The following is a 17,224-nucleotide window of genomic DNA, read 5'->3' on the forward strand; positions in this document are numbered from 1 at the left end:
GGCTCTTCGTCATCTTCTAACAGACTGCGACTGTCTGAGACAGGAGCCTCAGCGCTGATCTCTGTAATTATTCCTCTGCCTTAACTTAGATTAAAAGAGCTAAAAGTTAGAAACTGGTTGAGAGCCGTTCCTTTAAGAGTCTTTAGATAGATTGTGTGATCGCTTCTGGGGACCAAGTACCGGAGGAGCTCCGAGGCGTCTGACCGCCAACAGGGTGCGGTAGCTTTGGACAATTTGGTGTTTCCGCCCGTGCCCCGGAAGCGAAAACCACTTTTGGATAGGGTTGCCACGGAAGGACAACACATCACAGCAGCGGCCTCAAATTAAAAGGTAAGGAGATTCCTATTAAAAATCTCCAGTGTTTTTCCTGTAAAAACACTCTGGCCGTGTTGTTAGTTCTGACTGAGCTGTTTTTGTAATTCTTGGAGGCAGAGAAATGGTTCAGAAAAATTGTTGCGGACTTTAACGGTGTCATCCCGGGAAGAACGGCACAATCTTCTAAATGATAGCTAAAATCTAGGGTTGTAGGTTTCGAGTTCCTTTATTGCATGCAAGGGAAGATCGGTTTCCCTTGCATGCAATATAAAAGCCACCTCCCTGAATGAAGCACGCAAAAACTCGGTTAGGGGTTCTCTTTCAACGTTCGTTTCGGTATCTCACTATGGGACACGTCTCCAGCGCCTGTCCCCCAGACGCTCTATTACATTACGCCAGTCTTGACTGGCAGGAGAAGTGACGTCCGCTCCCATGGGAGGGACTTCCTCCCAGTATAAAAGCCGACGTCACGTAGGTGATCTTCAGTCTAACACCTCTTCTCGCTCCCAGAAGCACCTCTCAGACGGTCATTACAGTAACTTGAGCTAGCTTAACTGTTCACAGAGCGAGCTAACAACTCGGTCGCTGAGCGCTTCTCAATAACTGTGCTCAACTGTTCAGTCTTTTTCAACGCTGGTCTGTCGCCAAACAGCAGCGCTGCAACTGGTCACCAAACTAGCTGCAACCTTAACGGAGCTTACGAAGTTGTGTAACTTGCACTCGTTCTCACCATGAACAGAGTCAAACCACCATCTAGAACCTGCACATGTGGCAATCTCATAGCTGGGGCAGATACCCACTCTGTCTGCGCTCTGTGTCTGGGGCTGCAATATGCCAAGGACGCGTTGGCGTCACCGGCGAGCTGCAAGCACTGTGCACGGCTCTCTCTTAAGTCTCGTCGGCGCAGACTAGCATGCCAAGCTAGCCTGTCGGAGGTTGATCCTATGATGGGGTAGCCAATCCCCCGCCACCGGAGCTTCCTGGTACTGATGAGAGAGAGCCCACTTTGGCTGGAGCCAGTTGGGGTGATCAGCTCGACGCTGTTGCGCCACTGACTGACCCAGAGGAAGACGAGGCCGCACTTCCAGTTTTCAGCACTCTTGCTAACACTGAATCCGAATCTGAGGTGGAGTCCATCAGTCTCGGGTCTGACAACGACGAGCTGGACTGCGGGCCTTATGCCATCCCGTCGGTTGCAAAGCCCTCAGTGACGGATGACACCAGTCGCTGCGGTTCCCCAAACCCGACTGCAACGGACTTGCATGATGTCTGCAGAAGGGCAGCAAAGAAGCTGGGCATCGAGTGGCCGGAAACCCTCACCGAAACTACCACATCTCGATATGAGGGGAAGCGGCTTCCGAGAGCCAAATCTTCCAGCAGACAGCTGTTGCCGGTCTTTCCCAAGTGCCTCGAGGAAGCAACCCGCTCCTGGAGCAATCCTCTCACCGCCCTGGGAGGGTCAGCGCTGGACTGAACGGGCATGGAGGCCGGCGGTTTTTCACATCTGCCTCCCGTAGAACCTCTGCTGGCATCTCACCTGCACCCATCGCAGAAGTCAGCCATGACAGTGGCAGGACCCACCCTTCCCTTCAAAGCTGATTCTTTTCAGTCCGCTCTGAATGAGAAAAGCTACAAGGCGGTGGCTGCATCTGTTAAAGCCTTAAACGCTTCATCTCTTCTCCTCGCTTACCAAGCGGAATTATAGGAGCAGATGACTGGCACACCGATGGCCGATTTGTGGGACGAGTTGTGCGTGGTGACAGACCTATGCCTGCATCTCCACAGAAGCGCTGTCCAAACTTCCGGGAGAGCCATGGCCCTGATGGTCAATCAGGAGAGAGCTAGATGGCTGAACCTGTCTAGCCTGCCTCAAAGAGAGAAGAACCAGCTCCTCGACACCCCCGTGGACCCGAAGAGCTTATTCGGCCCCACCGTGGCAGCCATGCAAAAACGCTGTGAGGAAAAAAAGAGGGAAGGTGAAGCGCTAAAGCTGTGTCTGCCCAGGAAAGCGCAGCCTCCTCCCCCTCCAGCACCCCGTGTGCCGTTCGCTCAAGCGGCGGCTCGACCGGCCTACCGCATCACCAAACGCCAGCCTCAGCCGCAGTCAGCGGACCGTGGGAAACAAACCGAGCTCAAAGGCGCTTGGGGAAGGAAGCCATTCGCTCCCCCAAAAACACCAGGAAACCAAGTGACCCCTTCCGCCTCTGTGAGCGCAAAGAAAAAGAGGCACGCTACCTAGGGAGCCGTCTTCGGGGTGGGAGAGCAGGATCTGCCAGACACCTGCACCCCTCCTAACCAGGACACATCCTTTCCCAGTTTGAGTTCAGAACGCTACGTTCAAGGCAACTCAAACGGCCTGCAGAGCCGACGTTGGAGGAGGATCAAAGCCACCGAGAGCTCAGTGGAGCCGCAGCTGTGGCCAGAAAGCACATACCAGTGCACAAACACATGCCATTGTCTAAAAACACGACCTTCCCCCTTCACAACATGTTCAATAAAGTTGTTTTCTGGCACACATCCAGGCCTGGAGCCGAGGGCGCAGCCACAACAAAAAAACATGAAAAATATGTTAAAAATAACACATGGACAGGACATGGCCGTGCAGCTGCACATGAGGCCTCAAGAGGGAGCTCTCACCCTACCTCTAACACAGCAGGCTGCTTTTTCTGTGGAAGAAGCAGACCTGGGGCAAGCGCAGCTAGCAGTTGTAGCGGAACAGCAGAACCCTCAGCCGGTGTTGCGCAGTGTTTACACGGAAGCACCTTTAGGTCCACTGGCAAACAACACTCAGCTGTGGCGAGCGTGTGGAGCGTCAGATTGGGTGATAAAAGACTGTATCCAAGGGATACAGGCTCCAATTTGTGACAGCCACACCCTGTTTTAAGGGCATAGTACAGTCATACGCCCGTGGAGAGTCCACTCGCGTCCTGCAAGAGGAAATAATTTCCCTGCAGCACAAAAGAGCTGTCCAGCTGGTACCGCAGGAGCAAAGCAGAGACGGGTTTTACTCCAGATACTTTCTCGTACCGAAAAGGGGCGGGGGTCTACGACCGATATTGGATCTGCGGGCTCTGAACACATATCTGAGACGGTATTCGTTCAGGATGCTAACACACGCAGCTCTGATAAAGTTTGTGCGTCAAGGAGACTGGTTTGTCTCCATAGACTTGAAAGACGCATATTTCCATATCCCTATATACCCCCCTCACAGAAAATACCTCAGATTTGCGTTTCATGGAAAGATATATGAGGACCTGGTACTTCCTTTTGGCCTCTCACTGAGCCCACGTGTGTTCGTGAAATGCACCGAGGCAGCCATCGCTCCTCTGAGGGAAAGGGTGATGCGTCTGGTGACGTATATAGACAATTGGCTGATTGCAGCTCAGTCTTTAGAGGAGTTCATGACGCATGCCGACATGCTTACTTTACATCTGACAGCTCTGGGATTCACAATAAACTGGGAAAAGAGCATTTTAACCCCAGTACAAACAATCACCTTCATTGGCCTGTCCCTGAATTCAGTCGAGTTCAGAGCGCGCCTCTCAGCGGAACGAGTAAAAGCCTTTCAGGCTTGTCTGGCACTCTTTTGCAGAGGCACACAAGTGAAATTCAGGTTATGCCTCAGACTGCTGGGTCTGATGGCGTCTGCGCTGGCGGTAATCACACTCGGCTGTCTACACATGCGCCCGTTTCAAAGGTGGGTGGCGTCACTCAGCTTGAGCCCCACATGCCATGCTCACCGCAGCGTCCTGGTTTCTCTCAAATGTGCACGTGTGCTGAGCCTGTGGAAGCGCCCCGGTTTTCTCAACACCGGCGTTACCATGGGAACCATCCTGACGAGGAAGGTAATTACCACAGACACCTCACTGACAGGTTGGGGAGCCACTCACGAGGGGATGATGGTAAACGGCGTTTGGAGTCCACAAACACAGACAGCTCACATAAATTGTCTGGAACTCCTGGCCGTGATGCTGACACTGAGACACTTTCTGCCCTTTATCAAAGGGCACCATGTTTTGGTCAGAACGGACAACACAACAGTGGTTGCTTACATCAACAGACAGGGGGGTCTGCGCTCATGTCATTTTCACGAGCTGGCATACAGACTGATAATCTGGACCAGCTCACACTTGCTGTCGCTAAGAGCGACTCACGTGCCAGGGATAATGAACAGAGGCGTGGATCTGCTGTCAAGGGGCAATCCCTGCTATAAAGAGTGGAAACTCCACAATGAGGTAATGTCGTGATATGGAAGAGGTACGGCCGAGCGGAGGTCGACCTCTTCGCATCAGGGGAAAACGCTCAGTGTCCGATGTTTTTCTCATGGACAGAGCAACAAGCTCCGCTTGGACAGGATGCGCTAGCGCACAAATAGCCGCCGGTCCTACTGTACGCCTTTCCCCCGCTGGAACTGATCATTCCTACTCTCGCCAGGGTGCGAGAGGGAAAACACTCACTCATTCTGATAGCTCCCCGCTGGCCAGGGAAACACTGGTTAGCGAAGATTTTTCAGATGCTACACAACGAGCCATGGCGGCTTCCCCTCCGCAGAGATCTCCTGACGCAGGCACGCGGAGAAATATTTCATCCGCATCCGGAGCGCATGGCCCTATGGGCCTGGGCTGTGAGGGGTTAAATCTGGCTGCCAGTGGGCTTCCCCAGAACGTTATTGACACAATTCAAAATGCAAGGGCCGTTTCCACGCATAACGTGTATGAGGGTAAATGGCAGGCATTCGTGGGTTGGTGCGCAAAACCTATGGTGAGCGTAATGCAAAGCCCTGTGTCGGACGTTTTAACTTTTCTGCAGGCCCTGTTGGATAAAGGCTTGGCTTTTTCCACTGTGAAGGTGTACCTGGCTGCTATTTCAGCCTGTCATGTTGGCTTTGGTGACAAAACAGTGGGGCAGCACCCCCCTGGTGTGTCAATTCATGAAAGGTCTGCGGGCTCATTCCACTCGTGGTGTGGCCTCATCCTGGGCATTGTTCCAGGGTATACCTGTGGAGGAAATATGTGAGGCTGCCAACTGGGCGACCCCTCACACCTTCACTAGGTTCTATAAACTGGATGTCACCAGGCCCACACTGGCTCACACGCTTCTGGGTGTGGGTTCCACATTGCCATGAATACAAGATGCATCTGTTGGTCTTCGAGTGAGCTTATCTGGCAATACGGGAGCAGAAATATCCCATAGTGAGATACCGAAACAAATTTTGAAAGCGAACTTTACGTTAAGGATTTAACCCCGGTTCTCTGAAACATGAGTGAGGTATCTCACCAGATCACCCTCCTTGCAGGGAGCAAGGAAGAGGTGTGCTTATTAAACTGAAGATCACCTACATGACGTCGGCTTTTATACTGGGAGGAAGTCCCTCCCATGGGAGCGGACGTCACCTCCGCCTGCCAGTCAAGACTGGCGTAATGTAATAGAGCTTCTGGGGGACAGGCGCTGGAGGCGTGTCGCATAGTGAGATACCTCACTCATGTTTCAGAGAACCGGGGTTAAATCCTTAACCTAAAGTTTTGTCAGGTCCTGACCATCCCATAAGGAGGGTCAAAAGATACTACCAAGGGGAAGTGTATGGGTTTAAATGGCCTCCCTGATCTTCTTAAAAGATCTCAAAGCTGCCCACTTCTTTGAAAGTAAACACGCAGGGATATAGATGCGCATACCCGGGTTAGAGGTTTCATGGGTCCCGACCATGCCATAAGAACAGTCAAAAGATACCGCCTGGGGGGATTGATACAAGTGACCTTGTTAACCCCTTTTAACCTTGTTAAAGAAAAAGGTTTAAAAGCCACCTGCTCCTTTTTATTATTTTTGAGTAAACAGCTGTATAAAGATAAAGGTGTAACATCAACTGGCCGGTGTGGATGTGCGAGAGTCGATAAGTAAGCAGACGGAAGTGACGGGGACACATTACACTGACGGACTTTGACTGCTACATGCTAAGCTAACAGACCCTAGCCCACTGAATAAACTCTGCTGTGATAAGCTTTGGTGTCTGAGAGATAGCGGAAAAAGCTCTCATGTGGACCAGGAAACAGTGCTGTACCGCCTGGTTGGCCAGAGTGTGTGAACGTGTGTGTGAAGTGAGAGAATGACTGAGACTTTACTAGAAAATGAGCTCCGTGCTTGTTCTGTAGGAGCAGCCTTGGAGACAGAGAGGAGAAATATATTAGCAAGTTTCAACCACAAAAACGCTTTAACAAGTTAAAACAGTTTGATGGAGCTTGTTTGGGTCCCGTAAATAATTGTGGAGTCACCAGAAAAGTGTAAGAAATAATTGTTACCATTAAGTGACACAAAGTGGTTCCACTCTAAAATGCTGTATTTACAGGGTAATAGTATTTATGTGGCCAATGTCTGTCCATTTTGTCTGTGTGTTTTTGTGAAATGAATGTCTGTTTCATGTTATGTAAAAATGAGGGTATATGTGGCAGGATACATTTAATTTAAGTTGTTTTCTGATATGAAACTGTCATAGTTAACTATTCTGTTGCTGGACGAAAGGCAGACAGGAAGCAGGCAGGAAGCAGAGTGGGATCAAAAACTCGTCTTTATTTTTTGGAGTTCACTCACTTGCAGGCGAGGAGCAAGGGTACAGATATCCAGAGCACAGGTATCCTCAAAAACGGAAACAATAAAATCTGGAGCAGGGCGAGTATCCAAAGACACGAGAAAATACACGGAAGAGACATAACGACACCGCGGGGAACAAAGGACAAAGACAAACTTAAATACAGATGAAGGTGGACAAGAAACAATAGGGCAGGTTATCAGGGAAAACAGACACAGGTGTGGAACAGGCGTGCAGCAAGAGAGAGGGGCAGGTGAACCAGATGAGGAGCCAGACAAGACAAACAGTAAACAAACCCAAGAGACCAGAAAACTATAATAATAATAATAATAAAGAAACCATTCTAAGTAAGTAGGGAAGCCACACTAAGGGAACAAGGGCGAGAGGAGAACACACTGGGAGGGAGAAGGAAACCAGAAAAGTCACGAAAACAAAAAATAACCAAACATGAATACAAACCAACACAAAAACCCTAAACAAAGTCCAAAATGTCACATCCTGACAGAAACTAATTGGAATTTTGAGTTTTTAGGTCTTGGGAAGCAGTCCTGACCATGGACCGCCTGCCTGAAAGGTAAAAACATTTTAAATTGTCTGACGCTCAGTGTTATTTATTAAATAAGGTATCACAATAATAATTAGAGACTACAAGAGCGGGTCTGATCCTCAACAGTACCATAATAATATTAGGTCAGTTCTTTATGATAACACGAAAGGAAGTGCCAGAAAGGGACAATCTTTCCCCTCAAAACATGATTTTAACAGATGGTTTGACTTTTTCCAGTCAGAATGATCAAATTAGACTAAAATTTAACACAAGATGAAACGCACCTTAACAGAATTACTGGACTGGACTGAAATGGAGAAAACTCGAGTTAACTGAAACAAACTTTAGTTACTTGAAATAAATACAAAGTGTAATTTATAGCTGACTGAAACTGTGCGGTGTGTTTATAAAACTGGGCAAGACAAACTAAGATTATAAGACGTAACATGTCCTTCATTTCTGTGTTCATCAATTTCATTAAGCCTTCTAAACGGATGAGAAGTGAGTTTTTTCCACAGGACTCAGTTACAGTTAAATGTAATTGAACCAGATTTTAAAAATGGTATCTATGGTTCAGATTTAATACTTACATTCACAATTTAATGAACACAATACTCTGACCCTTTTTGATGCCTACACTACACATAAGAAGAGACCAATCGAGGTATGGAAAGACAATAAAACCAGCACTAGAACTAATGAAATTAGCGCTTCGCATTATTAAAATAATAGCAACTAATAAAAACTAGTGAACCCATTCTTAAATATAATAAGGATTTACTGCATTAGAAAATATAGATAGATCTAAATAAAGCTAGATTAGAATAGAACATTCAGAGCCGTTATAATCTTGCTGACGAATACCACAAAAATTGTTATGGAACCAGATGATGACAAGAGAGCAGCTTTATCATGGCCACACAAAAACATTTGATGGGCAGATCCAATGTCCTTCGACCTGATTTTGACTTTATTTAACCCTATCATGGCACATATTATGTATGGAAAGAAATAAAAGGTATAATTGGCAGCACTGATACGTGATTATTTCAAGGGTAACCCCTTGAAATGTAACATCTCATTTTTGACAGGGTCCTTGCAGAACAAAAGATAAACAACAGTAATACAAATTAAAACAAATATGAAAATATCACACAAAAATACCCACAACATTCTCAAGAATACACACAAACACACACTCTCACAAACACCAGCACAGCAACTGCATGGCACATACACTTAACATCAAGACACAAAATAAGATAACACATACAGATGCAGAGTTCATGTGCATATTTCTGTCAGGATTAAGTCCAGAATAAATTAACCTTTTTTCTTACTGAAAGCAAGAGAAAGATGTTTTACAATAAAGTAAGTATTTCTAAATACAGAGTATTTCAAAGATTGAGGGGATGAAGATTAGTTTCTGTGGCATGACCATAATTAACATCAGCGTGTTCTAGGACTGGCAGCACCAGTTGTGGAAAACTCGTTTTACAAGCTGGAAGGGAAAAACATTCTCAGAACGATAATGTGACAATTTTAAGGCAACAAGCTTCCAAACAATATTAAATTTAGGGTTTTACCTCGACCAGTTAGACTCAGATTTTATCCGACTCCAAAAGATGATTTTTCGAAAACTTTACAACAAATAATTGCCGTGATTAAACTTGGAAAAACTTTCACTCATTTAAGACTTACAGCAGGAGGAAAAATGCTATTAACTTTATAGAATTTGAAAAGAATAAACCTATCATTGCCTTCTGACAAGATTAAAATTAATGTCCTATACTAAAACTTTTTGTTTTCACCAAAAGTGGTAGTTGCATTAAATTATAGAGTTGATTTAATTAAAAACAATAAAATCACTGGCGGATTATACATACCAATTTATGTCGGGTCAAGTTTATTTAAATAGTGCTTTTCAGCAACAAGGTACTCAGGGCAATGTACATAAGGAGGAGCATTGCAGTGGTACGGAAATCAAACAACAGAGGTAAGAATAGAATGATGGATAAGAAAATGAAAGGAAAATTGGGCTGAAAACTTAACTTATAATGTTTAGATGGCACAGCCATTATTTATGCATAAATAGGTTCATTATGGTAGGCAGAAGTACAAATTCATTTTCAACTTTCACCACTTGATGCTGTAAAAAGAGTGATAAGAGGCCAAAGTATCCATAGTTTTTGTGTCAGACCACCAGGTGCTACAAAGGTAGGCTATACTTTCCTTTTTCTGAATGAAATGATTCTGTTTATAACTAATCTATTTGCTTTTTATCTTCTTTCACTCCTTAAGAAGCTGGTACACAGCAAGTCTGCAATGTCGTTTATGTTTGTCTTCTTTGTATATAATTATAATGGAAATAACAATGTAAAAATATGATTGTGTTGTGAAATGAAGATGGCGAAACAAAGAAAAATGCTGATTTCACAACCCAAGTTTGTGATTTCTTGTTTGTGTTAATTTGTTGTACTGGGATGACTGTATGATCAAACTGTTTATTTTCAGGCATCAATGGTCACAATACTCATGATTTCTCTGGAAAGGTTGATGAAGAGTCATCCCACTATATTGCCTGATGATGTGAGCGATAACCCTAAACATATATTTTTCTCCTAGGAGAAGAAGGCCTGAAAAGGTGGCTGGGACCAGCCTAACAAATGGGTCCACTGACACATTATTTCTTAGAACATGAGATCTCTGGGGTTCAGGAACAATAGGAATCTAAAGATTGTGTTTGAGGGTTGAAAACGTGTGGTTGAGAAGGGTGTGACAGGAATGAATGAAGGCCCAATGTATGAATGATGAATGATGTGGGCCACATGAGTGAAAGGTTCATGGATTGAATGGTATGTTTTAGTTTCTGTGAGCTCATTTTTTGTTTTGGGTTTTGATTCATAGTTGTGTTCAGACAACTAATGAACATTTTAGAGTGCACCAAGTTTTGTTTTTCATTTGTTTTTTCTCTAATGTCGGTCTTCCCTATATGTGTTCAGATGCTCGCAAGTTGGAACAATTTTCTGGGTTTTAGTTTCAGAGGGTGAAAACATAAATTTCTTATGAATTTTCTTAAGGGGAAATTGGTGAAATCTAAATTCTCTTTGGGATGGTAACAGAACCAAATAGAACCTGTCATTCTGCCATAGGGTTCTGGTTGAATAATTTGATGGTTAAAGATTTGGCTGCCCAATTTTCTTGAAGAGGGGAGGCTGAAGCCGGCATATGTTGTGTGTCTAAAGTGTGTGTCTAAATTTCTGTTTCAATGTTTGTCTTAAATGTTTGTCTGACTAACCTTTAGACTTCAGAGAAAACAAAAAGAAATAATAATAATAATCATAGCATTGAAAAATTGGAAATGGATATATCGGGGAAAAAAAAAAAAGACTGTTGATAGTGATCACATATTTAACAGGAATGAATAACTAAATAATGGTATGATTAAGGTTGTAAAGAACATGTAAATTACTTTTATCTAGTATTGGGGGTAGAGGTTACAGGGAAGGACTCTAAAGGTCTAATTTAGGTAGATACAGTGCCTTGCGAAAGTATTCGGCCCCCTTGAACTTTTCAATCTTTTGCCACATTTCAGGCTTCAAACATAAAGATATAAAATTCAATTTGTTTGTGAAGAATCAACAACAAGTGGGACACAATCGTGAAGTGGAATGAAATTTACTGGATGTGTCATTTTTTAACAAATAAAAACTGAAAAGTGGGGTGTGCAATATTATTCGGCCCCCTTGCGTTAATACTTTGTAGCGCCACCCTTTGCTGCAATTACAGCTGCAAGTCGCTTGGGGTTTGTCTCTATCAGTTTTGCACATCGAGAGACTGAAATTCTTGCCCATTCTTCCTTGCAAAACAGCTGGAGCTCAGTGAGGTTGGATGGAGAGCGTTCATGAACAGCAGTCTTCAGCTCTTTCCACAGATTCTCGATTGGATTCAGATCTGGACTTTGACTTGGCCATTCCAACACCTAGATACGTTTATTTGTGAACCATTCCATTGTAGATATGGGTTTATGCTTTGGATCATTGTCTTGTTGGAAGATAAATCTCCGTCCCAGTCTCAGGTCTCTTGCAGACTCCAACAGGTTTTCTTCCAGAATGGTTCTGTATTTGGCCCCATCCATCTTCCCATCAATTTTGACCATCTTCCCTGTCCCTGCTGACAAAAAGCAGGCCCAGACCATGATGCTGCCACCACAATGTTTGACAGTGGGGATGGTGTGTTCAGGGTGATGAGATGTGTTGCTTTTACGCCAAACATATCGTTTTGCATTGTGGCCAAACAGTTGGATTTTGGTTTCATCTGACCAGAGCACCTTCTTCCACATGTTTGGTGTGTCTCCCAGGTGGCTTGTGGCAAACTTTAAACGAGACTTTTTATGGATATCTTTGAGAAATGGCTTTCTTCTTGCCGCTCTTCCATAAAGGCCAGATTTGTGCAGTGTACGACTGATTGTTGTCCTATGGACAGACTCTCCCACCTCAGCTGTAGATCTCTGCAGTTCATCCAGAGTGATCATGGGCCTCTTGGCTGCATCTCTGATCAGTCTTCTCCTTGTTCAAGATGAAAGTTTAGAGGAACGGCCGGATCTTGGTAGATTTGCAGTGGTCTGATACTTCTTCCATTTCAATATGATTGCTTGCACAGTGCTCCTTGGGATGTTTAAAGCTTGGGAAACCTTTTTGTATCCAAATCTGGCTTTAAACTTCTCCACAACAGTACCTCGGACCTGCCTGGTGTGTTCCTTGGTCTTCATGATGCTCTCTGCGCTTTGAACAGAACCGTGAGACAATCACAGAGCAGGTGCATTTATACGGAGACTTGATTACACACAGGTGGATTCTATTTATCATCATCAGTCATTCGGGACAACACTGGATCATTCAGAGATCCTCACTGAACTTCTGGAGTGAGTTTGCTGCACTGAAAGTACAGGGGCCAAATAATATTGCACGCCCCACTTTTCAGAAGTTTTCTTTAGAAGTTTTTCTGGGCTCTTCTGTCACCGTTCGTATTATCTGTCTCTTGGTTTTGTCATCAATTTTCCTCCTACGGCCACATCCAGGGAGGTTGGCTACAGTCCCATGGATCTTAAATTTCTGAATAATATGTGCAACTGAAGTCACAGGAACATGACGCTGCTTGGAGATGGTCTCATAACCTTTACCTTTAACATGCTTGTCTATAATTTTCTTTCTAATCTGAGACAACTCTTTCCTTGTCCATGTTGAGTGTGGTACACACCATGTCATCAAACAGCACAGTGACTACCTGTAGTCCTGTATATAGGCCCACTGACTGATTACAAGAATGTAGACACCTGTGATGCTAATTAATGGACACACCTTGATTTAACATATCCCTTTGGTCACATTATTTTCAGGGGTACCATCATTTTTGTCCAGGCCTGTTTCATGAGTTTATTTTTTCAAATAATTCTGTTAAAGCATGTTTGAAAAGCAATGTCTGACTTTCATTTGTTCATTTTCATAGAATTTTTATTCATTATTACCTTTGTCAGATTCAAGTTATTTCTGTGAACATTGTGGGTTTTTCTTTCATTAACAGAGGGGTACCAGCAATTTTGTCCACGTGTGTATATGTAGGCTATAGCGGGGCACTCAAAGACATTGCGATGAAGTACACAGTTCCTTCTTACTTAACATAACATAACAGAAGTATCAGTGCTGCTGAATGTGAAGATCTCTCTCAGTTCTCTCAGGCAGGTTTGTGGATGGGTTGCTCTGCAGCCACCAAGCCACGCTGCAGTCATTGAGTCATTAAGACTTGAACTCCTCTGTTTATCAATGTATTCCAGAATCAACTGTGAAGCCACACATCTGACATCTAAAGTTTGGTTCTGAATGATTCGTGAAACAAGTGATGTGGAAGTCTGAAGCAGATCTACAACAGAGTTACTTAAAAAGTAAACGTTCTGACCCTAACCTAAATGAAATGCTTTGGCTGGATATTAACAGAGCTTTGCATGAACAGATGTCCTTAATTTGTGTTAAATAGATTCTGATGATGTTATTGTCATGTAATTGTTTAAATATGTAACTTTAAAAGTATAAATGTATTTCTTTTTATTAGTTTCAATTGTTTTCTCCTACATGCATTTATAATGTTTCTCATTGGTTAGTTGTTTTTTTTTTTTTCATCTGCTTGCATCCAGGACACACACACTGGTGTTTTCATACTATACAAAACTACCTTAACCATGATGCATTTCTCTTATTTATTTATTATTTAAGTCCCTAGTGACCCCAAAGCGCTTTACACTACAGTCAGTCATAACCAGTTTGCATATTGGATACAATTCCTGGCCACTTTATTAGGCACACCAGTTGAATTAGTTGTTAACACAGGAAGCAAATCGGTCAATCACATGTTACCAACCCAATGCATTTAAGCATTGTTGCAGTTCAAACTGAGCTTCAGATTGGGCAAAAAAGGGAATTTAAGTGCTTGGCACGGTTGTTGGCACTAGTCTGGCAGTTCTGAGGATTTCAGAAAATGATCTACTTGGAATATCACACACAACTATCTCTTGAGTCTACAAAGAATGGTCTGAAAAAGAGAAATATTCAGTGAGCAGCAGTTGTTTGGCTAAAAATCACTTGTTGATTTCAGGAGAGAATAGGCCAAATGAGTGAAAAGCAACAGTAGGTCTAGTAACTCCTTATTAAAAATTAGGATGAATTGGAATGTATTTACTTGACTTTAGTAAAGTGCCTTGAGACAACATGTGTTGTGAATTGGTGCTATATAAATAAACCAAACTGAATTGAATTGAATTAAAACCAAAATGCGTGGAATACTATCTTAGAAAGCACAACAATTAGAATGTTTAAGCAGATGAGCTACAGCTGCAGAAGGTCAAACTGCATCCACTTCTAAGAACAGGAAACTGGAGCTACAGCTCCACAAAACTGGACAATAGGTTGGAACAACATTGATTGCCTCAAGTCTCGATTTCTGCAGCGACATTCAAATGTTAGGGTCCAAATTAAGTGTAAACAACATGAAAGTGTGGATAGATCCAGCCTACAATTCTGGCTGATGGTGGTGTAATGGTGTGGTGAAGCAAAATAGAACCTTTGCAATGCGGTGAAACAGATTCACATCATGGATGTGCTTTAATTTGATGCTATCGAATCACCATGAAACGGAATCTTGTAGGAATGTTTCTATGGAAGCAAACCATATTTCAAATGAAAAGCATTTTCAGAAATGCTTTTTCATTTTAAGAATGTGGCTGCATTGTTTGATTCATAAATGAAATTAGTAATCAATCATCCTATTTGCATTTTAATTTTCTTCTTCAAGACTGCTCATTCCTTCAATTAATTAAAATTAAAAAGAAAAAGACATTTGAGATTTATTTTTCAAAATGTACCCCAGCAAATAGATACCAAAATTAAATTTGAAATATAAAATTTGAAAATGAAAAATCATTTCCAGAAATGCTTTTTCATTTAAGAATGTGGCTGCATTATTTGACCCATAAATAAAATTAGTAATCAATCATCCTATTTGCCACCGGAACTGCCAGTTCTGCCTGCCACTGCCACAAATTGAGCTCGGCTCTGCTGCAATTCAATCAATTTCTCGGCACGTTTGCAATGTAATGCAATGCAGACGTGCACAGCGCCCCCTACCGAACAAGATGGGTAGCTCGGTCAGTAGGGAGTTGAGGAAGAGCGGCTGCTGACGTCACTCTTCTGCGCCCGCCGCTCGGAATGCTTTTTTGTTTTCGAGTGAAGAAGAAAATGCAAATGCAAATAGGATGATTGATTACTAATTTTATTTATGGGTCAAATAATGCAGCCACATTCTTAAAATGAAAAAGCATTTCTGGAAATGCTTTTTCATTTTCAAATTTTACATTTCAAATTGAATTTTGGTATCTATTTGCTGGGGCATATTTTGAAAAATAAATCTCAAATGTCTTTTTCTTTTTAATTTTAATTTAGTGAAGGAATGAGCAGTCTTGAAGAAGAAAATTAAAATGCAAATAGGATGATTGATTACTAATTTCATTTATGAGTCAAACAATGCAGCCACATTCTTAAAATGAAAAAGCTTTTCTGAAAATGCTTTTTCATTTGAAATATGGTAACGATTTGCTTCCATACTCACTGAACCTCTGACAGTAAACTTAGAGGAGACTGGGTTTTTGCTGAAGCAGCTCTCAAATTATGAAATGATCTGCCTTTGGAAATTAGACAGGTGACTTAAATCTCTTCTTAAATCCCATCTTTAAATCCTGGCATTTGACACCCTGTGAGATGGGTTTAGGTCATTTTAATTGATTTTATGCTTGATTTTATGTTTTAACATTGGATAGCAACTCGAGTATTGTGGGTTATTTATTGATTTATTAATTGTTCTTTCTTTTTGTTTTTAGCTTATTTAATTGTACAGCACTTTGGTCCAGGGCTTGTTGTCCAAAGTGCTTTATAAATGAAGTTTAATTGGATGGCTGTATTTTACCATGGACCCAAAATATGCAGGACAGAAACTTGCATCAGGCAAATATTGGCGCGAAAACAACACAAACAAAGCATTCGTTAAAAGGTACGGACAAAAATAAAACCCTGACAACATTTCACATTCAATGTGTTCAGGTGTGACCCCATACCAGGGTCTCAGGCACACCTCATCCAGCTCTCATGCAAGCCTAAATAGGGCATGAACACAAATCGTCTGATGCAATATTATTACGAGATCAACTTTTCAGCCCACACGGGTGTTTGTTTAGAAGAGAAGCTTGCCTGAAATCACCTGACGTAAACCACAACCCAGAGCGCGCATGCGCTGGGTTTTTCTAAAAGCTGTCACTATATATAAGTACGCGTTCGTTCCTTTAAGGATCATTTCATCACAACACCGGCAGTCATGGGCAGCCCCGGCGAGCAGAGCGCGAAATCCGCTGCTGACAACAATCTGGAAACATTAGAAGAAAGAGCACCGATGACTCAGGTGAGGTTATTACAGCAACGTCGAAGTTTAATATGCCTGTATTAATACTCATTCTCATAAACTTCTCCAAAGTACAACGTTACTTAAAATGGAGGTTTGGCTTTGCGATAAAATCCAAAACCTCAGAGCGATTTCTTTTTGTTTTCCAATGAATGTGAGGGGCTTGGACGAGTCGGGATGGGGGTGGGTTGGTGGGGTCTGGGGATGTTAAAGGGGAGGGCAATCCCGGCTAGGCGACATGACGTTTCCAAGGAAGTGCACATGACCTAGACATCTGTTTGACTGCTTTCCCTTTGTTTCAAACGCCAAATGTTAAAACACGGTACAGGTAACCTAACCACGGTTATTTATTGCCCCTTGGTCCAGGTGATGACGTTTAAAACGTTCAGCATGCAGAGTTTCATCAAGATGATGCAAGCAGTGGCCATGAGAAGCTGCACAAAAGCCTGTCAGTTCTTCTGTCTCCCTGTTGTTGAAAAGAGCGCATGTTCCCCAGGTGAATAGTGGTAAAATTACTTTTTTTGTGTGTGAACATACTGTATGTAGAAATATGGAAGCATGGGTGCCAAACAGTTCAAAATCAACAAATCACGATCGATTTCACTACTCTATATAAATAAACGTACCTTACCTTACCTTACTCTTTACAGATAAAACGCTTCATTTCGGGGAGAAGAAAAATGCACAAGGTAAGCCGGAGTTTTTATTACTCGATCTCTGTTTTCAGTCTTATGCTTCAAATAATTCAGTTTAGGAGTTTTTGTTTGTTTGTTTCTTTTGCT

General features: G+C 43.0%; 1 pseudogene; it reads left to right on the forward strand.

Moving 5' to 3' along the window:
* The first annotated feature begins 2,908 nt into the window (after positions 1–2,908).
* LOC124865597 lies at positions 2,909–4,951 on the forward strand (annotated as a pseudogene).
* Positions 4,952–17,224: the final 12,273 nt, after the last annotated feature.

This window comes from Girardinichthys multiradiatus, chromosome 3, assembly GCF_021462225.1.
Source record: "Girardinichthys multiradiatus isolate DD_20200921_A chromosome 3, DD_fGirMul_XY1, whole genome shotgun sequence".
NCBI lineage: Eukaryota > Metazoa > Chordata > Actinopteri > Cyprinodontiformes > Goodeidae > Girardinichthys > Girardinichthys multiradiatus.